Source organism: Ranitomeya variabilis, chromosome 3 (genome assembly GCF_051348905.1).
Source record: "Ranitomeya variabilis isolate aRanVar5 chromosome 3, aRanVar5.hap1, whole genome shotgun sequence".
In the NCBI taxonomy this organism is placed as follows: Eukaryota; Metazoa; Chordata; class Amphibia; order Anura; family Dendrobatidae; genus Ranitomeya; species Ranitomeya variabilis.
The window spans coordinates 224,607,069-224,634,067 of record NC_135234.1 but is presented as its reverse complement, the minus strand read 5'-3'; positions in this window follow the sequence as shown (position 1 = coordinate 224,634,067).

Here is a 26,999-nt window from a genome sequence, read left to right as displayed (position 1 = left end):
GACCACAAAAATTTGATTTATCTTGAGACTGCCAGGCGCCTGAATCCTAGACAGGCGCGCTGGTCTTTATTTTTTTCTCGCTTTAATTTTGTGGTGTCATACCTACCGGGTTCTAAGAATGTTAAGGCAGATGCCCTTTCTAGGAGTTTTGACCCGGACTCTCCTGGTAATTCTGAACCCACAGGTATCCTTAGGGAGGGAGTAATTTTGTCGGCCGTTTCTCCTGATCTGCGGCGGTCCTTGCAAGAGTTTCAGGCGGATAGACCGGATCGTTGTCCGCCTGATAGACTGTTTGTTCCGGATGATTGGACCAGTAGAGTCATCTCTGAGGTACATTCTTCTGCATTGGCAGGTCATCCCGGAATTTTTGGTACTAGGGATTTGGTGGCAAGATCCTTCTGGTGGCCTTCCCTGTCACGAGATGTGCGAGTCTTTGTGCAGTCATGTGACATTTGTGCTCGGGCCAAGTCTTGTAGTTCTCGGGCTAGCGGACTGCTGTTGCCCTTGCCTATTCCTAAGAGGCCTTGGACACACATCTCGATGGATTTTATTTCAGATCTGCCTGTTTCCCAGAAGATGTCTGTCATCTGGGTGGTCTGTGACCGTTTCTCTAAAATGGTCCATTTGGTTCCTCTGCCCAAGTTGCCTTCTTCTTCTGAGTTGGTTCCTCTGTTTTTTCAGAATGTTGTCCGATTGCACGGTATTCCTGAGAATATTGTTTCTGACAGAGGTACCCAATTTGTGTCTAGATTTTGGCGGGCATTCTGTGCTAGGATGGGCATAGATTTGTCTTTTTCATCTGCTTTTCACCCTCAGACTAATGGCCAGACCGAGCGGACTAATCAGACCCTGGAGACATATCTGAGGTGTTTTGTCTCTGCTGACCAGGATGATTGGGTTGCTTTTTTGCCATTGGCAGAGTTCGCCCTCAATAATCGGGCCAGCTCTTCCACCTTGGTGTCCCCGTTTTTCTGTAATTCGGGGTTTCACCCTCGATTTTCCTCCGGTCAGGTGGAATCCTCGGATTGTCCTGGAGTGGATGCGGTGGTGGAGAGATTGCATCACATCTGGGGGCAGGTTATGGACAATTTGAAGTTGTCCCAGGAGAAGACTCAGCGTTTTGCCAACCGTCATCGTCGTATTGGTTCTCGGCTTTGTGTTGGAGATTTGGTGTGGTTGTCTTCTCGTTTTGTCCCTATGAGGGTCTCTTCTCCTAAGTTTAAACCTCGGTTCATCGGCCCTTATAGAATATTGGAGATTCTTAATCCTGTTTCTTTCCGTTTGGACCTCCCTGCGTCCTTTTCCATTCATAACGTTTTTCATCGGTCGTTATTGCGCAGGTATGAGGTACCTGTTGTACCTTCAGTTGAGCCTCCTGCTCCGGTGTTGGTTGAGGGTGAGTTGGAGTACGTTGTGGAGAAAATTTTGGACTCTCGTGTTTCCAGACGGAGACTCCAGTATCTGGTCAACTGGAAGGGTTACGGCCAGGAGGATAATTCTTGGGTCAATGCATCTGATGTTCATGCTTCTGATCTTGTTCGTGCCTTCCATAGGGCTCATCCTGGTCGCCCTGGTGGATCTGGTGAGGGTTCGGTGCCCCCTCCTTGAGGGGGGGGTACTGTTGTGAATTTGGATTCTGGGCTCCCCCGGTGGCCGCTTGTGGAATTGGATTTGTCATCCTCTTTCCTGTTTCACCTGGTTCCATCAGTAGTGGGTGTCGCTATTTAAGCTCATTTCTCTGGTGGTTTCTTGCCGGTCAACAATGTTATCTGATGCCTCTCAGTGCTTGTTCCTGCTTCTAGACAACTGCTAGATAAGTTGGACTTTTGTCCATGTTTCATTTTGCCTATTTGTTCCAGTTCACAGCTGAAGTTTTGTTACTGTGTCTGGAAAGCTCTCGTTGATCAGGGATTGCTACTCTGGCGTTATGAGTTAATGCCAGAGTTTAAGGTAATCTCTGGATGGTGTTTTGTTAGTGTTTTTCTGCTGACCATGAAAGGATACTATCTGTCTTCTGCTATCTAGTAAGCGGACCTCAAATTTGCTTAGACTATTTTCCTGCTGCGTTTGTTGTTTCATCTGAACTCACCGTCATTATATGTGGGGGGCTACTGTCTTCTTTGGAATATTTCTCTAGAGGTGAGCCAGGTCTTATATTTCCCTCTGCTAGCTATTTAGGTCTTAGGCCAGAGCTGGGCATCTAGCTATAAATAGGAAATGCTACCTGGCTATTTCTAGTTGCGCGGCAGGCTTAGTTCATGGTCAGTATAGTTCCATCTTCCGAGAGCTTGTCCCTCAATAGGCTTGCTATGATCTCTGCCGCAGAGATCATGACACTTCTGATAACATTGTTGACCGGCAAGCATCTAACAGAGAAGCCAGGTTATATAGCGACACCCAGATCTAATCAGAACAGGTGAACAGGGAAGATGATGTCACAAGTTCAATTCCACCAGTAGCCACCGGGGGAGCCCAGAATCCAAATTCACAACAGTACCCCCCCCTCAAGGAGGGGGCACCGAACCCTCACCAGAACCACCAGGGCGATCAGGATGGGCCCTATGAAAGGCACGAACCAGATCAGAGGCATGAACATCAGATGCAGTGACCCAAGAATTATCCTCCTGGCCATATCCCTTCCACTTGACCAGATACTGGAGTCTCCGTCTGGAAACACGGGAGTCTAGGATTTTTTCCACAACGTACTCCAACTCACCCTCAACCAACACCGGAGCAGGAGGCTCAACGGAAGGCACAACCGGTGCCTCATACCTGCGCAATAACGACCGATGAAAAACGTTATGAATAGAAAAGGATGCAGGGAGGTCCAAACGGAAGGAAACAGGGTTAAGAATCTCCAATATTTTATACGGACCGATGAACCGAGGCTTAAACTTAGGAGATGAGACCCTCATAGGGACAAAACGAGAAGACAACCACACCAAATCTCCAACACAAAGCCGAGGACCAACACGACGGTGACGGTTGGCAAAAAGCTGAGTCTTCTCCTGGGACAACTTTAAATTGTCCATCACCTGCCCCCAGATATGATGCAATCTCTCCACCACCGCATCCACTCCAGGACAATCCGAGGATTCCATCTGACCGGAGGAAAATCGAGGATGGAACCCCGAATTACAGAAAAACGGGGAAACCAAGGTGGCAGAGCTGGCCCGATTATTGAGGGCGAACTCCGCCAATGGCAAAAAAGCAACCCAATCATCCTGGTCAGCAGACACAAAACACCTCAGATATGTCTCCAGGGTCTGATTAGTCCGCTCGGTCTGGCCATTAGTCTGAGGGTGAAAAGCAGACGAAAAAGACAAATCTATGCCCATCCTAGCACAAAATGCCCGCCAAAATCTAGACACAAATTGGGTTCCTCTGTCAGAAACGATATTCTCAGGAATACCATGCAAACGAACAACATTTTGAAAAAACAGAGGCACCAACTCGGAAGAAGAAGGCAATTTGGGCAGGGGAACCAAATGAACCATCTTAGAAAAACGGTCACACACCACCCAGATGACAGACATCTTCTGAGAAACAGGCAGATCTGAAATAAAATCCATCGAGATGTGTGTCCAAGGCCTCTTAGGAATAGGCAAGGGCAACAATAATCCACTAGCCCGAGAACAACAAGGCTTGGCCCGAGCACAAACGTCACAAGACTGCACAAAGCCTCGCACATCTCGTGACAGGGAAGGCCACCAGAAGGATCTTGCCACCAAATCCCTGGTACCAAAAATTCCAGGATGACCTGCCAACGCAGAAGAATGCACCTCAGAGATGACTTTACTGGTCCAATCATCAGGAACAAACAGCCTATCAGGCGGACAACGATCCGGTCTATCCGCCTGAAACTCCTGCAAGGCCCGCCGCAGGTCTGGAGAAACGGCTGACAAGATAACTCCCTCCTTAAGAATACCTGTGGGGTCAGAGTTGCCAGGTGAATCAGGCTCAAAACTCCTAGAAAGGGCATCCGCCTTAACATTCTTAGAACCTGGTAGGTACGATACCACAAAATTAAACCGAGAAAAAAATAATGACCAGCGCGCCTGTCTAGGATTCAGGCGCCTGGCGGTCTCAAGATAAATCAAATTTTTGTGGTCAGTCAATACCACCACCTGATGTCTGGCCCCCTCGAGCCAATGGCGCCACTCCTCAAACGCCCACTTCATGGCCAAAAGCTCCCGATTCCCAACATCATAATTCCGCTCAGCGGGCGAAAATTTACGGGAAAAGAAGGCACAAGGCCTCATCACGGCGCAGTCAGAACTTTTCTGCGACAACACTGCCCCAGCTCCGATCTCAGAAGCGTCGACCTCAACCTGAAAAGGAAGAGTAACATCAGGCTGACGCAACACAGGGGCAGAAGAAAAACAGCGCTTAAGCTCCTGAAAGGCCTCCACAGCATCAGGGGACCAATTAGCAACATCAGCACCCTGTCTAGTCAAATCGGTCAATGGCTTAACGACATCCGAAAAACCAGAAATAAATCGACGATAAAAGTTGGCAAAGCCCAAAAATTTCTGAAGACTTTTAAGAGAAGAGGGCTGCGTCCAATCACAAATAGCTTGAACCTTGACAGGATCCATCTCAATGGAAGAGGGAGAAAAAATATATCCCAAAAAGGAAATTCTCTGAACCCCAAAAACGCACTTAGAACCCTTGACACACAGAGAATTAGACCGCAAAACCTGAAAAACCCTTTTAACTTGCCGGACATGAGAGTCCCAGTCATCCGAAAAAATCAGAATATCATCCAGATACACTATCATAAATTTATCCAAAAAATCGCGGAAAATATCATGCATAAAGGACTGGAAGACTGAAGGGGCATTAGAAAGACCAAAAGGCATCACCAAATACTCAAAGTGGCCCTCGGGCGTATTAAATGCGGTTTTCCACTCATCCCCCTGCCTGATCCGCACCAAATTATACGCCCCACGGAGATCAATCTTAGAGAACCACTTGGCCCCCTTTATGCGAGCAAACAAATCAGTCAGCAACGGCAATGGGTATTGATATTTAACCGTGATTTTATTCAAAAGCCGATAATCAATACATGGTCTCAAAGAGCCGTCTTTTTTTGACACAAAGAAAAAACCGGCTCCTAAGGGAGATGACGATGGACGAATATGTCCCTTTTCCAAGGACTCCTTTATATATTCTCGCATAGCAGTATGTTCAGGCACAGACAGATTAAATAAACGACCCTTTGGGTATTTACTACCCGGAATTAAATCTATAGCACAATCGCACTCACGGTGCGGAGGTAGTGAACCCAGCTTGGGTTCTTCAAAGACGTCACGATAATCAGACAGGAACTCAGGGATTTCAGAGGGAATAGATGATGAAATGGACACCAAAGGTACGTCCCCATGAGTCCCCTTACATCCCCAGCTCAACACAGACATAGCTCTCCAGTCAAGGACTGGGTTGTGAGACTGCAGCCATGGCAATCCCAGCACCAAATCATCATGTAGATTATACAGCACCAGAAAACGAATAGTCTCCTGGTGATCCGGATTAATACACATAGTCACTTGTGTCCAGTATTGTGGTTTATTATTAGCCAATGGGGTGGAGTCAATCCCCTTCAGAGGAATAAGAGTTTCCAAAGGCTCTAAATCATACCCACAACGATTGGCAAAGGACCAATCCATAAGACTCAAAGCGGCGCCAGAGTCGATATAGGCGTCAGTAGTAATAGATGACAAAGAGCAAATCAGGGTCACAGACAAAATAAATTTAGACTGTAAAGTGCCAATGGAAACGGATTTATCAAGCTTTTTAGTACGCTTAGAGCATGCTGATATAACATGAGTAGAATCCCCACAATAGAAACACAACCCATTTTTCCGTCTAAAATTCTGCCGCTCGCTTCTGGACAGAATTCTATCACACTGCATGCTTTCTGGCGTCTTCTCAGTGGACACCGCCAGATGGTGCACTGGTTTGCGCTCCCGCAGACGCCTATCGATCTGAATGGCCATTGTCATGGACTCATTCAGACCCGCAGGCACAGGGAACCCCACCATAACATCCTTAATGGCATCAGAGAGACCCTCTCTGAAAGTAGCCGCCAAGGCACACTCATTCCACTGAGTAAGCACAGACCATTTACGGAATCTTTGGCAGTAAATTTCAGCTTCATCTTGCCCCTGCGATAGGGACATCAAAGTTTTTTCTGCCTGAAGTTCCAAATGAGGTTCCTCATACAGCAAGCCCAAGGCCAGAAAAAACGCATCCACATTGCGCAACGCAGGATCCCCTGGTGCCAATGCAAAAGCCCAGTCTTGAGGGTCGCCGCGGAGCAAGGAAATCACAATCCCAACCTGCTGTGCAGGGTCTCCAGCAGAACGAGATTTCAGGGACAAAAATAGCTTACAATTATTTCTAAAATTCTGAAAGCTAGATCTATTCCCTGAGAAGAATTCCGGCAAAGGAATTCTCGGCTCAGATACCGGAGCATGAATAATAAAATCTTGCAAATTTTGTACTTTCGTGGTGAGATTATTCAAACCTGCAGTTACACTCTGAAGATCCATTATTAACAGGTGAACACAAAGCCATTCAAAGATTATAAGGAGAGAGAAAAAAAAGAAAGACTGCAGCATAGACAGACTGGCAAGTGATCCAATTAAGAGCACAGAGAAAAAAAAAAAAAAAAAAAAAAAAAAACTCTCAGCAGACTTCTTATTTCTCTCCTTTCTCAGCCAAGGATTTTAACCCTTTAGTGGGCCGGTCAAACTGTCATGATCTCCATGGCCAGAGAACTAGCATAAGCCTCTATAGGAACAAGCTCTTGGAAGATGTAACTATACTGACCATGAACTAAACCTACCGCATCATCTAGAAGTAGCCAGGTAGCATGTCCTACTTTTTATCCCTATATGCCCAGCGCCGGCCGGAGAACTAAATAATGCTAGCAGAGGGAAATATAAGACCTGACTCACCTCTAGAGAAATGCCCAAAAAAAGGAGACAGAGGCCCCCCACATATATTGGCGGTGATTTTAGAAGAAATAACAAACGCAGCAGGAAAATAGTTTTAGCAAATTTGAGGTCCGCTTTCTAGATAGCAGAAGACAGAAAGCATACTTTCATGGTCAGTAGAAAACCCTAACAAAACACATCCAGAAATTACTTTAGGACTCTGGCATTAACTCATAATACCAGAGTGGCAATTCCTGATCAACAAGAGCTTTCCAGACACAGTAACGAAACTGCAGCTGTGAACTGGAACCAAAATACAAAAACAAAACATGGACGAATGTCCAACTTATCTAGTAGATGTCTGGGAGCAGGAACAAGCACAGAGAGGCTTCTGATAACATTGTTGACCGGCAAGCATCTAACAGAGAAGCCAGGTTATATAGCGACACCCAGATCTAATCAGAACAGGTGAACAGGGAAGATGATGTCACAAGTTCAATTCCACCAGTAGCCACCGGGGGAGCCCAGAATCCAAATTCACAACAGGTTACTAACTATTTTTCATCCCTTATCGATGTTCTCCCTCAACCGTCATTCCCATTTGATTACTGGGCCTCCAAATTAGACACCTGGCCAGAATTGGCAGAATATGCATTGCAGGAGCTTGCTTGCCCGGCAGCAAGTGTCCTATCAGAAAGAGTATTCAGTGCTGCAGGTTCAATATTAACCGAAAAAAGGACTCGTCTGGCTACCCAAAATGTTGACGATCTAACATTCATTAAAATGAACCACAACTGGATTTCGAAATCTTTTGCCCCACCTTGCCCGGCCGACACCTAGCTTTCCTATGAAAAGCTCTTGCCTGTGAATTACTTTTCTAATGTCTAATTTGCTGCAGCTGATTGTACAGCATACGACATGTTTACACCTCCCTAAATGGCAAAACTCCCCACACGGGGCCGTGGTATCGCGACTTGGCGCAAGCACCCGTGAGACTGCTGTTTGTCTGAAGAGGTGGGTGTGCTCGCTTTTGGTTGACGGCATTGCTACTGGGTCCCTCATAGTACAATGTAGTGTCTCTGGCGGTGGTGGTGCGCACCCAACGTCAGACACACCGTTGTAACATGAGGGGCCCTGGGGCGGTCCCGCCGGCCTCAAGAGAGTTCCCCCCTACCCCAGCTCAAAATGTGCTCTACCACGTGCAAAATTATGTCGCACAGCTCCACCAATCTTTAGTCTATTCGCTGACATCATTCAATGTCTGGCACTGACAATACAAATTTGTAGACATCTATGATGCAACTTAAAGTAGTCTGTGTCTGTGTCCTATATTGGCACCATTAAATAGTTACTGCCAAATTACTATGTCAGAAACTCAGCAGATGAGCCCACCCCTGTACCTAAGTATGCCACCTTTTTTTTTGTTTTGGTTGTTTTGCGAGACATTAACATCTATTTATATTTTGGGAGTACTGGGACAGACACTCCTTGCACTACTCCTCCACTCACCACCAAGCTGCCCGTGTATCCATGTAACCGCTGTAAAACTGCCATGAGCCTATTGTTTGTTATTTTAGGCCTTTGAAGCCTGTCTGCGGTCCCTCCTTCCACTAGTCCTCCACTGACCAGACCACTGCTGCCCGTGTACCCCTGGAACCAATTATAAAGTGCCTACAGCCAGCCCATTTTTTTATGTTAGGCCTTTGAAGCCTGTCTGCGGTCCCTCCTTCCACTAGTCCTCCACTGGCCAGACCACTGCTGCCCGTGTACCCCTGGAACCAATTATAAAGTGCCTACAGCCAGCCCATTTTTTTATGTTAGGCCTTTGAAGCCTGTCTGCAGTCCCTCCTTCCACTAGTCCTCCACTGGCCAGACCACTGCTGCCCGTGTACCCCTGGAACCAATTATAAAGTGCCTACAGCCAGCCCATTTTTTTATGTTAGGCCTTTGAAGCCTGTCTGCGGTCCCTCCTTCCACTAGTCCTCCACTGACCAGACCACTGCTGCCCGTGTACCCCTGGAACCAATTATAAAGTGCCTACAGCCAGCCCATTTTTTTATGTTAGGCCTTTGAAGCCTGTCTGCGGTCCCTCCTTCCACTAGTCCTCCACTGGCCAGACCACTGCTGCCCGTGTACCCCTGGAACCAATTATAAAGTGCCTACAGCCAGCCCATTTTTTTATGTTAGGCCTTTGAAGCCTGTCTGCGGTCCCTCCTTCCACTAGTCCTCCACTGGCCAGACCACTGCTGCCCGTGTACCCCTGGAACCAATTATAAAGTGCCTACAGCCAGCCCATTTTTTTATGTTAGGCCTTTGAAGCCTGTCTGCGGTCCCTCCTTTCACTAGTCCTCCACTGACCAGACCACTGCTGCCCGTGTACCCCTGGAACCAATTATAAAGTGCCTACAGCCAGCCCATTTTTTTATGTTAGGCCTTTGAAGCCTGTCTGCGGTCCCTCCTTCCACTAGTCCTCCACTGGCCAGACCACTGCTGCCCGTGTACCCCTGGAACCAATTATAAAGTGCCTACAGCCAGCCCATTTTCTTATGTTAGGCCTTTGAAGCCTGTCTGCGGTCCCTACTTTAAATACTCCTCCACTCACCACCAAGCTGCCTGCCCGTGTATCCATGTAACCGCTGTAAAACTGCCATGAGCCTATTGTTTGTTATGTTAGGCCTTTGATAGCCTGTCTGCGGTCCCTACTTTAAATACTCCTCCACTCACCACCAAGCTGCCTGCCCGTCTATCCATGTAACCGCTGTAAAACTGCCATGAGCCTATTGTTTGTTATTTTAGGCCTTTGATAGCCTGTCTGCGGTCCTTACTTTAAATACTCCTCCACTCACCACCTAGCTGCCTGTGTATCCATGTAACCGCTGTAAAACTGCAATGAGCCTATTGTTTGTTATTTTAGGCCTTTGATAGCCTGTCTGCGGCCCCTACTTGCAATACTCCTCCACTGACCACAATGCTGCCTGGAGTGCCTGCCTGTGTATCCATGTAACCGATGTAAAACTGCCATGACTGCCTACTGTTTGTTATTTTAGGCCTTTGATAGCCTGTCTGCGGCCCCTACTTGCAATACTCCTCCACTGACCACAATGCTGCCTGGAGTGCCTGCCTGTGTATCCATGTAACCGATGTAAAACTGCCATGACTGCCTACTGTTTGTTATTTTAGGCCTTTGATAGCCTGTCTGCGGCCCCTACTTGCAATACTCCTCCACTGACCACAATGCTGCCTGGAGTGCCTGCCTGTGTATCCATGTAACCGATGTAAAACTGCCATGAGTGCCTACTGTTTGGTATTTTAGGCCTTTGATAGCCTGTCTGCAGCCCCTACTTGCAATACTCCTCCACTGACCACACCAATGCTGCCCGTGTACCCCTGGAACCTATTTAAAAGTTCATAGAGCCTAGTTATATATTTTATTTACTATTAATAAGGCCATGATGGACTACGCTGTACCACGCTACAAGCTAACCAGTCGACACTTCTTTTGCGAGAAAAGCCATCCCAACCCTCCACCAGCATGTAGAAGACCGCATTGTCCATGCACTCTGGCAATCTGTGAGTACAAAGGTGCACCTGACAACAGACGCATGGACCTGTAGGCATGGCCACGGAAGATTACGTGTCCATTACGGCGCAATGGGTTAATGTGGTGGATGCATGGTCCACAGGGGACAGCCTACTAAGTCTGTCTGCAGTCCCTAATTCAAATTGTCCTCCACTGTCTAAATCGGAGCTTCCACCTTCTGGCTTTCGGCCTATAGTATCAGAAATTAAACTGCATTTGGCCTTCAACTTTGGTTAGGGCCTACTAACGGCTTCTGCCCCTCCCTGGTGTTGCCCTCAACTAAATAAAGCTGAGCTTCAACCTTCCGGCTCTCATTAAGTGGTTTTTAAAAAAAAAAATGGTGGTTAGGGCCTACTAACGGCTTCTGCCCCTCCCTGGTGTTGCCCTCAACTAAATAAAGCTGAGCTTCAACCTTCTGCTCCAAATTACCATTTTAAAAAATGCAATAGGCTTTTCCGGCCTACTAAAGGTGTCTGTCTGTGTTCCCCTGCCTGGTGTTGTCCTCAACTAAATAAAGCTGAGCTTCAACCTTCTGCTCCAAATTACCATTTTAAAAAATGCAATAGGCTTTTCCGGCCTACTAAAGGTGTCTGTCTGTGTGCCCCTGCCTGGTGTTGTCCTCAACTAAATAAAGCTGAGCTTCAACCTTCTGCTCCAAATTACCATTTTAAAAAATGCAATAGGCTTTTCCGGCCTACTAAAGGTGTCTGTCTGTGTGCCCCTGCCTGGTGTTGTCCTCAACTAAATAAAGCTGAGCTTCAACCTTCCGGCTCTCATTAAGTGGTTTTTTAAAAAAAAAATGGTGGTTAGGGCCTACTAACGGCTTCTGCCCCTCCCTGGTGTTGCCCTCAACTAAATAAAGCTGAGCTTCAACCTTCTGCTCCAAATTACCATTTTAAAAAATGCAATAGGCTTTTCCGGCCTACTAAAGGTGTCTGTCTGTGTGCCCCTGCCTGGTGTTGTCCTCAACTAAATAAAGCTGAGCTTCAACCTTCTGCTCCAAATTACCATTTTAAAAAATGCAATAGGCTTTTCCGGCCTACTAAAGGTGTCTGTCTGTGTTCCCCTGCCTGGTGTTGTCCTCAACTAAATAAAGCTGAGCTTCAACCTTCTGCTCCAAATTACCATTTTAAAAAATGCAATTGGCTTTTCCGGCCTACTAAAGGTGTCTGTCTGTGTGCCCCTGCCTGGTGTTGTCCTCAACTAAATAAAGCTGAGCTTCAACCTTCTGCTCCAAATTACCATTTTAAAAAATGCAATAGGCTTTTCCGGCCTACTAAAGGTGTCTGCCCCTCCCTGGTGTTGTCCTCAACTGAACAAAGCTGAGCTTCCACATTCTGGCTTTCGCCCTATACTATCAGATATTAAACTGCATTTGGCCTACTAGTGTGGTTAGGCCCTTGAAACAGTGTCTGCTGCTCTTGGGTTTGCTACTCCACTGAACAAAGCAATGCCGCCTGTTTAGTCCTGTTACCAATTTTGAACTGCATTTAGCCTACTTTATTCTTTGGCCCTATATCTGTTTCCTCCTCATCCTGCCCATTGCCCAGCCACTGCTAAATGAGTCTGCTGGTACATTGACCTAGACCACTACATTCCCCTTGTACTCTACACAGCCAGAATCTGACCCTGCTGAAAGTAAGGTTCCCCTTCCCGCATGTTATACCACCTTACACAGGGACAAAGAGGAAGGTGCAGATGAAAGTGCAGGTTCCTTCATCAGGTGGGGGGGCATACTCGTTGGCGACGTCACTGGCACAGGGCCCCTCAGAGTACGCAAAAGTGTCGCTGCTGGTCAGGGCCGGTTTTAGGCAAAGTGGGGCCCTAGGCAAAAGTTTAAAATGGGGCCCCAAATGCTAACATATTGCACCAACAGAAACATTTTGGTTGTAGCTACATGCGCTGATTTCAGGCCACTAAACGAGCGTGATCAACAATATTGAAGTCATTCGCCACTTGTTTCCAGCCTCTTTACACTGGCTGGGGACAGAATGATCACTAGTAAATCAATCTGTCCCCATACAGTATCATCTTAGCAGAATATCTGCAGTTTTAACTCGGCGATGTGCTGATGAGAACAATGATTTTTGTTCCGGCATATACTGTAAATACATACACCGTACATACACACAGATACACATACCGTACATACACAGACATACACCTTACATGCATACACACATACAGTTATATACACAGATAGTATACACATACCGTACATACATATACCATACATACACACAAATACACATACATACACCGTACGTACACACAGATACACATACATATACCATCATACATACACATACCGTACACACACATGCATATACCGTACATTCACACAAATGCCGTACACACATATACCGTACATACACACAGATACACACACATATACCGTACATACACAGATACAGTTATATACATATAGTACACACATACCGTACATACATATAAAATACACCCAAATGTACATACCGTACATACCTACATATACCGTACATGCATACACACACATATACCGAACATACAGATACACATACACGTACCGTACATACACACATACAGTATATACACATACCGTACACACATATACATACACATATACTGCATGTACATGCACATAAACATACATATATACCATATATCCATACAAATTTATTTCACATACACAGATACACACATACTGTACATGCATACACACACAGCCATACAACTATACCATACATACACACATATACTGTACATACACAGATACACACACACAGATAGAAACATACACATAGATACACACAGATGCACACATACATATACAAGCATATACATACATACATACTAATCTTGTATAGGTGATCAGATGAGCCCTGCAGGTCAGTTCAGCTGGAGAGGGCTGCAGACCCCACTGTGGGGGATGGGGCACAGAGCAGACAGCACCTGATGATAAATTCCCAGTAAGGGAGGAAAAGACTCAAATTCAAAAAGTTCCATGACTAAAATTCTAAAGAGATAAGTTATAAAGAGCACTATAACTGCACATTACTTTTCAGGTCACTTCACAGCATACATTTTGCTGCCGTGCTGCCCCTGCAGTGAGCTCCTCCCCCATCTCTTCTCTGTGAGGAGACGCTGCAGCCTGCTCTGAACAGAACAGTGGAGGGAGCAGAAGACCCCCTGTAAGTCCTGCTCTTCCTCCACTGATGTCTCTATTTGCTGTGCAGCCGGGGCCCCTGACTGTAGGCGAGCACTCACCATTAGGACACGCCATGCAGGGGGACAGACGGCAGCCAGTGAGCGCTCTCCTCAGTCTGGTCACTGTGAGGTAAGGAAAGCGTTCATTGGCCAGCGTCTCTCCCTGCATGACACGCCCCCTTTTTGATCTCCTGCACTTCGCGCCCCGCTCTCTCCCCGACACTCGGTGTTCCATGATTACAGGAGGGAGTGAGAGGGGCCCGACCCTGCATGATACCGGGCCTGCCTGCAGGGGCCCCCCTCCACCTCTGGGCCCTGGAGCAGTGCCATCAACAGTATGTCTGCCCCTGGCTGGGGGCCCCTAGGGCAGCGGGGGCCCCAGGCAGCTGCCTAGTCTGCCTGCCCCTAACGCCGGCCCTGCTGCTGGTGGGAGGCGCCCCCGCCATGCAAACACACCGCCGTACTTTGAGGGGCCCTGTGCCAGTGCCAATGCGAACGAGTGGGCCACCCCCTGCTTGCTCAGGATCACAGCACTTGCAACGTTTAAATACTTACCTTTCCCTGCAACACCGCCGTGACGTAGTCCACATTTCCTGGGCCCACGAAAAACTTGAGCCAGCCCTACTCCCCCCACAACTTTCCCCCAATTCCCTATGCCCAACTATTATTATACAGTTAATTAAGATTGGCAAGCTTCAGAAACAAGAATGGATGTTTTTGGCATTAAAATGGGCACTGTAGGTGTTTTCCTGGCCTCCACTCACTGCCGACTATGCTTCCCCATTGACTTGCATTGGGTTTCGTGTTTCGGTCGATCCCCGACTTTTAGCGATAATCGGCCGACTGCACTCGACTCGACTCTGGACAAAATCGGGTTTCCCAAAACCCTACTCGATCTTAAAAAAATGAAAGTCGCTCAACCCTAGCTGTGTATGTCCTTTGAATTGCTTATGTGAATAAAGAATCACAGTTTGTGGAGCTGGGGTCTATTCATTTTGTATCTTTCTTGTATGCTAGTTTAAAAAATGAAATATCTGTACTGCCAAAGTGATCACCATGACCATGTTCAGCAATATATTTGGCATCATCCATGCTTAAAGAACGCTGCACCTGCTGACTTGCCCCAACTATTCTTTCACCCCATCTTCTCATTACAATACACACAAGGAAAAAAGACAGCACACTCATGGGAACTCTTGATAACCTCTTCATGTTAAGCCAGGACTGTATTGAAGCCCAGAAAAGTACTGCACAAGCTCATGAAGGTCACAACTTCACAGTGTGGGATCGGAGCTCAGTAATGGAGATAAGAAGCTGTGACAAAGATCGGACAGGGGAAAGTGAAGACCAAAGGAGCCAGTGAGGTGAGCGGCAAGGTGAGTATAAGTTTTTATACATTATGTCACCTTTCTATGGTCCTTTATGGTTCAGTAAAATAAGGCTGGTGGCCACCATTATGCTAAATCCATATGCCAGTAAATAACAAAAAAATTCCCATTTTTGGCATTTGCAAGTTTTTATAAAATTCAAGTAACATTGAGTTCCAGTTGAATATATTCTTGTTTTTTCATATTATTACTTTCTCTGCCATAATTCTTCATTTTATTAATGTGATTTATATTATTAAAAGATGTACTAGCCACAAAAATACTGAGATGTTTATTCCAGTCATGCTGTATCCTAGAATGACCAAATAAAGCAGGTGTCCCCAACCTGTAGCTCAAGAGCCCCATGTGGTTTGCTGGTTCATGATGTGTGGTTCATGGATGTAAGCCAACTTGGTACATTAGGCCCAATTCTCGTAAATGGCTATGAATAGAAGGTGTTAGGGTTGGCGGAACGCACTTAGTATACATATATATGTATAAATAGGTGCGTTCGCAACCCGGGGTCCACCGTGCAGGAGAGGAACCTGCTGCTGGCAAATGGCGGAGCTATATGGCGGTATAAGCAAACTCTGTTAACTGCACAGAGTTGCTAGAAATAAGATACTGTGCCCTGTTAGCATCACAGGGGAACACAGCTAACTGCTGAGCTAATGGCAGTCAGTGGTCATGCACCCAGAAAAGCACACAAACACTCCTCACCGGGGGTGCCGATATTCTAGGGGCTTATTTCAGCTGGGTCCCTGAACACATACATGCAAACTCCTCACCGGAGGTGCCGGTATTCTAGGGGCTTATTTCCCTGAATGCACACTTACAGGTGCGACCACAAATAACAAGCTCATGACATGAGGTGATACTAGCGCATGGCCGTGAGGCCATGCAAACCTTTTATAGCTGCAGCAGCTGTAGGAGCTTCCTAGGGAACCAATGGAAGATGCTACAGTACCTGAGCAACTTCAGGACCTTCCTAGAGGACCAATGATAGCTGCTGCAGTACCTGAGCATGTGACCCCTGACCTCCAATGAGAGGTCTTACCTTGGGCATGCTCAATGTGTGCAAGGCAGGACTTAGTCACAGAAAAGCCTGCTCTCCGCTGACCAGTGCAGGCTACAACAGCAGAGCCTGGAAAAGTAGCAGTAACCCTTTGCACAGTATCAGACTGAGCAGGACGTTGGGACCGATGTCTCCGCTGAGCAGGCTCCACTGCAATCAATGTAGAATGGGAGACCACAGCAGACATAGCTCGAGATTCCCCCTGTGCAGCGGCGGGAACTTGACTCCTAACAGAAGGTCTCTAAATTGTGATTTTTGTGAGTAGGCCAACTCAGAACAATGGATCTAGTTGTGAATATACCTTGGGGGGTTTTGAGATAAATTAAGCATAGTAATCTGGAGATAGGATGATGTTCCCAGTTGAAGGAAGTGCTTAAAGCTGGATGTGATGTTATGGTCTAAGTGCCTGATGTGAAAATACTGAATCAGGATGAGGCGAGAACCCCTGGATTTAAGGATATGTGAACATTGTAATTTCTGTAGGATAGTTTTTGCTATCATTATACCGGTAATGGGGGTGCTACTTTTGAGGGATGCTGGAGCTGTATGTTACCACTCCAGGGGGGAGATCTGGATGTAGCATATGACCCTCTCTCAGAGATGAATATGGGTCTACAGGTTATAAAGTTTGGGGAGCACTGAAATAGACAACAGCACATGTTGAAGACGCATAGACAAGAATGAGTGACTGGGCGAGGCAAGGTGCAGTTCTGTGTACTGTACGATACAGATAACTATACTGAGACTAGTTTGCACTCACAGATATGTGGTGCAGATGACCTGTCTGTTTGGGAATATGCACCTCTGATACAATGTGATTTATACTGTGCACCTCTGCACCTGTGGATCTTACATAATATGCCAATTTGTTGCCCAGCATAGCAGACATATAATTAGACTTCAGCACTACAACTTATTTGTAAGAAAAAAATACTGTTGACAATCGCCTCTTACTGCAAAATTTACACTACAATGAGCATAATGGAATATTCTTCTTCTTTATATAGTAAACAGCCTTGAAAATAACTCGAATATCCACTAATCCATCAACACACAGGTCCCGAGAGGACGGGATTATCTGAAGTTTACTTATGTGCTTATTTCCATTCTGTCAATGTGAAAAATACACAGAGCCGTATAAATAATCAATGCATTTCTGAATTTGGTTTCAAAGAGCGGTAAAGTCAAGGATTAGAAATGTGATATGAGTGTTTGCTTCATTTAACGTTATATATTGCTCTCTAAATTGTATGCTGTACATTGCCTACAAAATGCAATAAATAACCCTGACATTGATAACTGCCGGTAAGTCTTCATTAACTTCTAAATTTCTATTTCTGTTCATAGTAGAAAATATACGTCTTGCAATATTCTTTTTCTCTTAATATTCAAAAACTATTTTGCTCAGTTTTAAACAATCTCCTGTCATTTTCTGTCTCTATCGATCTTTGGGGGGTTGTAATGCTCAATAATTCACAAGAACGTTATCATCTTTTTATACAATGTAGTCATACAATTCATTTTACCCTTGATGTTCTCCAAGCCATGAGTCTGCTGCAGCCCTAAGCCTTTTTAGCGGTTGTGATCACACAAACCTACCAGGGAGCACTATTGCCCACACTTTCTTTATTTTTATCTTCATTGCGCTTATTGTCCTTACAGATCTATATCCTACAAGAACTTTATCATCTCTTTTATACAACTTAGTCATACCCATTGGAGACAAATATTTAACTTTTTTCTTTCTCTTTTTTTAGATGATCTTCCGAAGATCTGGCAGTTTTGCTTCGGTGTTTCTAATGACGTTATTGAATTGTGAACACTAGAGGGCAGTGTTTACTAAACAAAACTTGAATAAATCAAAGTATTTGTACTGACGTTTTTCGCTAAATTATCAAGTTTTCGTATCAATATGACTTTTTTGTCTTTCAGTTTTGAGCACTAGTTTGGGATGGTACATATTGCCACATTTACTATGTAGGTAACATATATATATATATATATATATATATATATATATATATATATATATATATATATATATATATATATATATATATATATATATATATATATATATATATATATATATATATATATATATATATATATACAGCAGTATTGTAAATGTAAATACACACATATATATATATATATATATATATATATATATATATATATATATATATATATAGTCTTCATATGCAGGATATTATATTTTTATATTGAACCTAGTTTGGTTTTCTTATTTTGAAATTAATATTTAACGCATGCAATTTATCAAAAATAATTGATCTAGTATTAAATTGAAATAAAAAAGCAAATAGAGTCATATATTGTCCATTTATAAAAAACTTCAAATAGAAAAAGGGAGGTGATGATATTAACTTGACCCATGATTAGACAGATAAGTAACACCTAAACATAACTAATTATTATATGCAAATGTCACATTCACATGTCAATGTCCCTGACAAAGGCCTAAAAATATGGAGAGCGACAAATATAAAATGTGGAGAAGGGGATAAAATGAGATTTAGATAGCTAGATACCACAGATATTGGGTATAATGTGAATAGATGAAAAGTGCACAACCCTTAATTTTGGACCAATGACACAGGGCAGCTAAAGGATATATCAATATCAGTACAGCATTGGTATAGTGAAGCCCAAGGGAGAAAACATGAAAGGTCTCTTCCTGGACCACAGAATAAAGATAGCAGCATATAGTGATTAGTAATCAGAAGAATCAAGTACAAAGAGCATGAAATGTTCAGACAAAAAAAAACTGTTCAAAATGTCAGCCAATACAGAGGAAAGGACGGGTTGCCAAATCAAATCAAGCATCCAAATTTTAACTGCTCATTTAGGCTTATCAGAGTGTGGGAACCAAGTTGAAGTATCTATTGATATTCTTTTTGTAGGGTTCCTTGGTTCCAATCACCATTTCTATCGTGCAGCCTCACAACTTGCGAATGATCTGTGATCTCCCTGGTGAAATTCCCTGAGCTCACATTTTGTCTTGCCATTGTAATCAAAAGGGCAGTAACAGGTGGCCATTTATGCCACCCACTCTGGCATACAATTGGCAAAGTCTTTAATAAAAAAAAATTATCCTTACAGGCGCTGGAGAACATTTGAGGGTCCAATCCAGGGGCAGAAACTGCAGCTTCCACACCTAAATGTCCCACAGGTCCCACGATCAAGCCATGTCCCTGCCTGTTTAGGTCTTTTGCTATGGACCAAACAGTTCAAATACCGTAGATCTTCCTTTTTTTACCCATGCATCACTATCATGGCAACCTTTGTATGATGGAACACCCAAATGGGGCTTTTGCACTAGCTCTGTAGCACTATATATCGGTATATTTGGTATGGTGGCTTATAGTGTTTTTCTATTTGCTGTTTTGAAATAGTTTTCACTTATTCCTCCTTTTTTTCTTTTCTTTTAAAGTAGTAGATTTTCATTGTGACCCAAAAGGTCAATCCCTTTTTTTTTATTTGGGATATATGTTTACTTTAAATGTAATTAATCTAGGCAGTCAAATTTTATCAGATTAATTTATCACTAGTGAATGTAAATTGTCTCAAAGACAAAGATGCAACATTTGACAATACCATGACCCATGTTTTCTGATCCGGATGCCTTTTCCAATCGTTTATTCTCTGAAAATGAATTGCTTGCTGCATTTATTGTAGTGCAATAGATCTATGTCTCCACATGTGTGTGGGTGTGGAAGTATTTTGTGTCTTGTTATAGCTTTTAATGAAAACCATAGATATGATAATAATTTGTTGCCGCAACCAATAAAGGACCTTAGGAGGTGGACTGAAAAGGCCTGCAACAAGTATGCAATTTTAGGCCTTAAATTACAATTTCCCATAGTCCTGATATCCTCTCATAAACTGACCTCTTTAAAAAATTGCAACTTGTAACACTGGGTACATTATACATGTAAATTCAGGATTTCTCAGACCTTGTATGAGAACATAATAAAGAGAAACATGCCACATAATGCTCTACTTTGCATCTAGATATTTGGGTGTATCAAGTATTCAATTGCACATATCCAAACATAAATTGCAGCTCTCACTTTCACCAAATGTATGTGATCTGTCTGAAGGCAGGAGAGTGAAGCCAGCACTGATTGGCAGCAGAGGTAGTGTGACAAACAATAGTACACGATCCTCGGCAGATCCAGTGCCGACACTGCTGGAATGGCGCTGGCACCAGAGGTGAGTATAAATGTTATTATTTTACAAGGGGGAAACATTGAGAAGGGGTTGTGCAAGGAGTGGACAACCCTTTTACATTTTTACAGTCTTTTCAAACACAATTATTCAACCTTTGTCAGGAAGGACATAACATGATATACTAGGCAGGTAGACCTACAAATGAAAAAATGTGTCTGCAGGCCGCAGTATAGGTATAGCCTACACGGTTGTCAAATTGGTCAAGTAAAACAGGCATAGTAAAGTGTCTACATTTATTTATTTTTCTTTTGTTTTTTAACAAAATTCAACCCCCTCTGAATTTTTTTTTAATAAGAAATGCTAGGTAGGTGCACAGCCTAAAAACCTGAACTGCAACAGGGTACTTTATTCCTGTGGCGTGCATGGATGTAAAGTTAGACTAGTAAAACAAGTGTAAAAAAAATTGTTTGTGACACGTCCTCTTTTTGAGGTACTCAATTGCTATCAGTAAGTAAAGCAATAGTGCATATAAATAACATAGGGTACTTTGTAGTCACTGTTTTTGACCAAAAAAGCGTGAAAGCTATTAATGCTATTAAAGAGGTTGGTCACTTTCCTTTTATAGTGCAGTTTTTCTCACAAATTAATTAACATTTCTGCCTGTATAAAGGCTACTGGTGGAAGGTAAAGTAATCTGACCAGTCCATCCGCCTCCTACAATACAAAAATCAGCTTTCCTTTGTGAGGTGTTTTACACTGGTTTGGTCATGTGCTTTTCCATCAGCAGCCATTTTAGAAACAGACGTGCTGCTCAGTTTTTATTGAAAACTGCATTAACAAGAAAAAAGGCCAATCTCTTTAAAGTTTTTACAATTGTCATATTGGACAGTAAGACAAGTGCTATAGCCAATTTATCATTGCTTTCAAGAACATTAATGAAAATCAGCACTGTTCCATACCTGATTCCTTTTGACAAATGTAAGGTTGGGCGAGACAAAGACATCTGCAGTCCTGTTTCCCCTCTTTGACAGTACATTGGAGGCTGGAAAGTATGCTCATAGTAAACTGGACCGGTTTTCATGACCACAGATCCAATCTGCTGACCCAAAAGTTTATGAGGTCATGGCTCAATGTATCTGCCACAGAAAGGATGTGGTTCAGATCACTGAACCCGTTTGTTCAAGTGGTAAATCTGTGATTGCTGATGTGTGTCATTTCTGCGTAGCAGCTGATAAAGCATCTGGTCCATCATGTATACCGCAATAGGTGCTGCTGCCTTGACTGCTTATTGTAGTGGCGTTGCTGGAACAAGTGGGGGAGCATTGGCTCTACAGATATGGTTTCCTAGTCAGTCATGTAGTTATCAGGTGTCTGCTCAGCAAAAGCTTCACAGAGAAGGGAACACAGCTTATGGAGATAATACATCAATCTTCACTCCTTTTAAAACGATGTGTCTTTTCCATATAACTTTGAAGATTATGACACCACTGATGCTTTTGTTTTCTCTCCTAACCAATTAAATTGCCTTTTTGATGGCTTCAGTAGGTGACATACATCCCTTGTCAAGTGCCAATGGTGGATGTTCAAAATAACCCATGCTCCATTGTTGCATGCTGCATGTTATAATAAGATATAGCTTTAGACTGCTCATATGGATGCTTCTATATAAGCTGCGTTGAATCAGATCAGGTTGCAACTTAGTAAATCAGCCAGTGTTCAGTCTAACCATCCTGTTGGTGCAAACAGTGCTTCTCCACAAAATTACAACCAAAATGCCCAGGCACTCTCCTAGCCATGCAAGGAGAATGTGTTATTTTGCTTCAATGTTGTGCAATCATAATGCTCCTGGCATTGATACTTACAACAATGCCCAATTATAGATGAAAGAAAGTAATCTAACGTGACATTTTAACTGCTTGATGCATAGGAGCCACTCATCAACTGGTGAGAAGCTTTGTTTCCCTTGCTGATAAGCTGTAAAATTTCTCATGTTCTCCTGCATGAGAGAGCACTGACAACGTACTCCTTATGTGAAAAATAATGGTGGCTCTGTAGCTTCCAGCAGAGTTTAGAACAACCATCCTTTCTCAAAAGTTAATGCAGCATTGACTACACTATTAGCAACTTATCACACACTGGCACACACACGGATGACTGGACACATATTGTTTCCTGGCTACACAATCAGGCGTGGCTAATGGAGGTGGCATGGCTACCAGAAAGACAATTAGGCTATGAGCACACGATGCGGTTTTTGATGCGTTTTTGCGGTGTTTTTTTACGCCTGTAAATGCTCCAAAAGCGCAATGGAATACTAATGCAAGGTACCGTATATACTCGAATATTAACTGACCTGAGTATAAGCCGAAGCACCTAATTTTGCCACGGAAAACCTAATCCCCAATGCCTATGTCTCCTGCAAACAATCAAAAATAATAAACCAACATATACTCACCTTTCCGCCTTAGTCCATTTAATACTGAGTGTCCCACGTCGATTTCACCTGCCCGCTGGCAATACAACGACAGGAGGTAATCGCTCCCACAGTGTATCACTGAGCCACCATGACAGTTCACCGGAGTTCAACAGCTGGTCAGCTCCGGTGTTCACACATACTGCACCGCTGCGTGGGAAAGTTCTCACACAGCGGTAGTGCCATAAGTGCGAGCACCAAAGCTGATGTACTCTGGTGAACTCTCATGGCAGCTCAGTGATACACAGCGGGAGTGATTACCTCCTGTCAGTGTATCACCGGAGGCTGGGTAGAGTGGTCACATATCCTGATGTGACTGTTCTGCATGTGAGATTGCCGTGGGACACTCGGTATTAAATGGACTACGTTAGACAGGATAGTATTATATGTTGGTTTATTACTTTTTGATTGTTTGCAGGAGACGAGGGCAGTGTGGATTAGGCCTTCACCAAGTATGGTAAATTTAGATTCAATAAAGGAGTCTGTGTGATTATTTCAAATAACAGATTTTATTCTAGCTGTGTCTTATTTACCATGTAACTATAAAATTAGTAATGGATAGGTGTCTTATAGATGCCTCTCCATTACTAACCTGTGGGCTTGATGTCACCTGACAGTACAAAGGTGACATCAACCCCACAAATATGAACCCCACTTGCCACCGCTACAGGGCAAGTGGGAAGAGTGAGGCTAAGTGCCAGAATTGGTGCATCTATAAGATGCACAATTTCTGGGGTGGCTGAGAGCTATGTTTTTAGCCTGGTGGGGTGCCAATATCCCTGGCCCCTTTCCAAGCCATTAATATCAGCCCACAGCTGTCTGCCTAGCCTTTGTTGGTTTGATTTTATAGGGGGACCCCATTTCATTTTTTTTTCTGGGGTTCCCCTGTAAACTAGCCAGGAAAGTCTAAGCAAACAGCTGTGAGCTGATATTAATAGCCTGGGAACCTTTGGCTATTGGCTCCTTCCCAGAATATTAATATCAGCCCTCAGCCATCAGCTTTCCCTCTGCTGGTTATGAAAATTATGCTGGAGAACACGGAATTTAAAAAAAAACAACATTTTTTGAAAAAATAACAGATATTGCATTTCACGCAGATTTCTGACAGTTGCTGTCTACAGCATATGTAGGTTAATTTATGTTATTGCTTCTACATAGGCTGGTGACAGAGTGTGTGTGTATGTGTGTCTTTAATTAATATTAATGAGTAGTGTTGAGCGATACCGTCCGATACTTGAAAGTATCGGTATCGGAAAGTATCGGCCGATACCGGCAAAGTATCGGATCTAATCCGATACCGATACCCGATACAAATACAAGTCAATGGGACTCAAGTATCGGACGGTATCCCTGATGGTTCCCAGGGTCTGAAGGAGAGGAAACTCTCCTTCAGGCCCTGGGATCCATATTAATGTGTAAAATAAAGAATTAAAATAAAAAATATTGCTATACTCACCTCTCCGACGCAGCCTGGACCTCACCGAGGGAACCGGCAGCGTTCTTTGCTTAAAATGCGCGCGTTTACTTCCTTCCGTGACGTCACGGCTTGTGATTGGTCGCGTGCCGCCCATGTGGCTGCGACGCGACCAATCACAGCAAGCCGTGACGTAATTTTCAGGTCCTCAATGCCTAATTCTAGGCATTGAGGATTTTAAAATTACGTTCCGGCTTGTGATTGGTCGCGTCGCGGTCACATGGGCGACGCGATCAATCACAAGCCGTGACGTCACGGGAGGCAGGAAACGTGCGCATTTTAAAATTACGTCACGGCTTGTGATTGGTTGCGTGCCGCCCATGTGACCACGACGCGACCAATCACAGCAAGCCGTGACGTAATTTCAGGTCCTGAATGCAGAATTAGGCATACAGGACCTGAAATTACGTCACGGCTTGCTGTGATTGGTCGCGTCGCGGTCACATGGGCGGCACGCAACCAATCACAAGCCGTGACGTAATTTTAAAATGCGCGCGTTTCCTGCCTCCCGTGACGTCACGGCTTGTGATTGATCGCGTCGCCCATGTGACCGCGACGCGACCAATCACAAGCCGGAACGTAATTTTAAAATTCCCAATGCCTAGAATTAGGCATTGAGGACCTGAAAATTACGTCATGGCTTGCTGTGATTGGTCGCGTCGCGGCCACATGGGCGGCACGCGACCAATCACAAGCCGTGATGTCACGGAAGGAAGTAAACGCGCGCATTTTAAGCAAAGAACGCTGCCGGTTCCCTCGGTAAGGCCCAGGCTGCGTCGGAGAGGTGAGTATAGCAATGTTTTTTATTTTAATTCTATATTTTACACATTAATGTTGTTTCGATACCGATACCCGATACCACAAAAGTATCGGATCTCGGTATCGGAATTCCGATACCCGCAAGTATCGGCCGATACCCGATACTTGCGGTATCGGAATGCTCAACACTATTAATGAGGGTATCTGTTTGAAATACATCTTGAAAAAGCTGTTGGACAAAGGTAAATATTGTATCCAGAAGAGGAATTATTATTTGTAGCATGATATCACTTTCAGATCACGCAGTAAGGCAAAAGGGTAAAATGAAACGCAACTGGTTATACCTGTCTGGTTCATATAAATGTGGTAAAAGCCAGTAAGGCTTATGTCGATATATGAACAATTCAACTCAGTGGCATAGCTACCGGGGGGCAGAGGGTGCGTTCGCCTCGGGCCCGGTGATCTGAGGGGGCCGACCCAGAGCTACGCTACTGTAACTGTGCGCGCCGATACAGTTACATTCTGAGGCAGAGCAGGGAGAATAATCTCCCTGCTCTGCCGCCCGACCACTATGGGGCCCCTGAGCAGGTGGGGGGGGGGGGGCGGTGCCAGCAGTGGGCCCCCTGTCATCATCGGAAGATTAGCTGTACCAGCATTTGGCCGATACAGCGGATCGCCATGATGGGAGAAGGAGCGCTGCACTCCTTCTCCCATCATCTTCCTGTCAGTGCCGGCGTCAGACATCGCCGACAATGACAGCGTGCGCGATGATGTCACTGCCTGGCACCCGCTGTCAGGAGATCAGCCGGAGCAGTGCAGGAACCACAAAGAAGAGAGGTGAGTATTTTTTTATGGGTGCTGCTGCCTTATTACAGGGTCTGCCTATGAGGATCTGCCGCCTTATTACAGGGTCTGCCTATGGGGGGGCTGCCTTATTACAGGGTTTGACTATGGGGGCTGACTTATTACAGGGTCTGACTATAGGGATCTGCCGCCTTATTACAGGGTCTGCCTATGGGGGCTGCCTTATTACAGGGTCTGACTATGGGGATCTACCGCCTTATTACAGGGTCTGACTATGGGGGCTGCCTTATTACAGGGTCTGACTATGGGGATCTGCCGCCTTATTACAGGGTCTGACTATGGGGGCTGCCTTATTACAGGGTCTGACTATGGGGATCTGCTGCCTTATTACAGGGTCTGCCTATAGGGGCTGCCTTATTACAGGGTCTGACTATGGAGATCTGCCACCTTATTACAGGGTCTGACTATGGGGGCTGCCTTATTACAGGGTCTGACTATGGGGCTGCCTTATTGCAGAGTCTGCCTATTGGGGTGCTGCCTTATTACAGGGTCTGACTATGGGGGCTGCCTTATTACAGGGTCTGACTATGGGGTGCTGCCTTATTACAGGGTCTGCCTATAGGGGTGCTGCCTTATTATAGAGTCTGCCTATGGGGGCTGCCTTATGTTATAGAGTCTGCCTATGGGGAGTGCATTATACTATATTGTGGACTATTTGGTGCATTATGCTACTGTATATGGAGGCTATCTAGGGGGCGATCACACAGTATGGAGATTACAGTGTGGGTGTCATTATACATTGTTGGAGCCATCAAACAGTTTGGAGGCTACTAAGAAGTCAGTATACTGTGTGGGTGGTACTATATAGTGAGGGGGCATTATACTGTGTATAAGAGAGCATCATGCTGTGTATAGGGAAGCTGTATGGGGGAGACTCTGGACATTATTAAATGTAAAGTGGGCACTTATTGTTATAGGGGAACTCAGGTTACTGTGGCTATCAAAGGGGCACACAGGGCAATATTACTTTCTAGGGGGCAAAATATGGGCACTGTTTTCTCGGGCACTTGTACCTGGCATTACTATATTATAGAAGGGTGCTTTAGAATTTAGAGGGCACAGAGAACCACACAGCAGGCGCAGTAA